At 37.9% G+C, this 1339-nt stretch overlaps 1 long non-coding RNA gene across 1 annotated transcript; it reads right to left on the minus strand.

The window, feature by feature from the left end:
* Positions 1-627: 627 nt before the first annotated feature.
* On the minus strand, positions 628-867 carry LOC123257540. The gene is made up of 2 exons (XR_006507635.1): positions 815-867; positions 628-756 (listed from the first exon to the last, which is right to left on the minus strand). It is a non-coding gene; the product is annotated as an uncharacterized LOC123257540 (long non-coding RNA).
* Positions 868-1339: the final 472 nt, after the last annotated feature.

The raw sequence follows: 1339 nt of genomic DNA on the forward strand, positions 1-1339 counted from the left end.
TCTGTATTTTAGTACATAGGTTGCTCTTCACTTAAGCACCTTGTGATACACGACATTTTTTGTTTTATTATCAGGCGCAAAAACAAACAACGCTGATGGTCTTCCGACCCGTGAACATGCCACGTATAATTGACCATGGGAAAAACATGAATGTTCTAGATTTAAACCACAAACTTTTAAGGATTGGCCTTGTGATTTGTTGATTGTCATGGCAAATGCAAGACGTATCGGAAATTGAAGTCTTTTAAATTCAAACGGCATATCGGTTGGGATCATCGGGATCCTCGGAATGAGAACTTCCTCACCTTTGAATTTTCCTATCATTATCGTAGCGTAAATTACATTGTTCATCAATTTACTAACCACCAAATGCGTACCGTTGCACAGTTTTGGTTGGTTTATGTTTCGAAGCATGATTACTACGGAGCCAACCTTTAGGCGTAAATTGTGCGGTGGTAAGCCAGGCACGTCCAAAGAGTTTAAAAATTCAATTGGATAGTTGGTGGCTTCATCTTCATTTGTGACGCAGTCAATAGATTTGAATGAATGCATTGTTCCAATGATCTTATTTTGAATTATGTAGTTCAGGTCATCTACATCTTTATTCTTAGCCGCTAAAATTGCTCGCTCACTCAACCATTCATTATTTTTGTAGTTAGAAATAATATTTGGAAATACATTGTTGATAAGTTCGTCTTTTGATGAGACAAAATTACAGAAATTATTTGGAAATGATATTAAACCGCTCGATTCTATCTACAAAATAAAAACCAGATTCTTTAACTACATTCTATGTAAGTACAAAAATAAATACCTTAAATGTCGGATTAAAACCTCCTTCTTCGATAATGTCTGCCCCAAATGACGTCATTTGGAAACAACTATTGTATTTTCGAGTATTTGCAAGAAAGTGGCGTGATTCTTGTGTTTCGCCGCAAAGCAATGAATACAATGGCTCTTGTGGCGGAGTCAACACTGGCAATTTCACTTTACCATTAACGCAGCATAATCCAGGCGTTTCTCCGGAAAACTTTAATGCACCACAATACTCGCAAACAACGTCCATTTGCCCAATGCAAACGCTAGGATGCAAGCTGTAATCATTGCTGCAATCGTATCGAAACGCAGCTCGATTCAAATCAGCTAAATATCTGCGTCGCAAATTGAAATCTATTTGAGAAGCACGAAGTCGAGCCATACTATTGCGGCGCTGTTCACGTGCAATTTCTCGTTCTTCTTCAGTCCTTTCATATGCAATATTTTGTATTCTTCTTGCATTACGGCTTTGTCGGGAAAGATTCGACCGTCTTGGTCGCGGCATTATTAATTAAACTTCACT

Source organism: Drosophila ananassae, chromosome XL (genome assembly GCF_017639315.1).
Source record: "Drosophila ananassae strain 14024-0371.13 chromosome XL, ASM1763931v2, whole genome shotgun sequence".
NCBI lineage: Eukaryota > Metazoa > Arthropoda > Insecta > Diptera > Drosophilidae > Drosophila > Drosophila ananassae.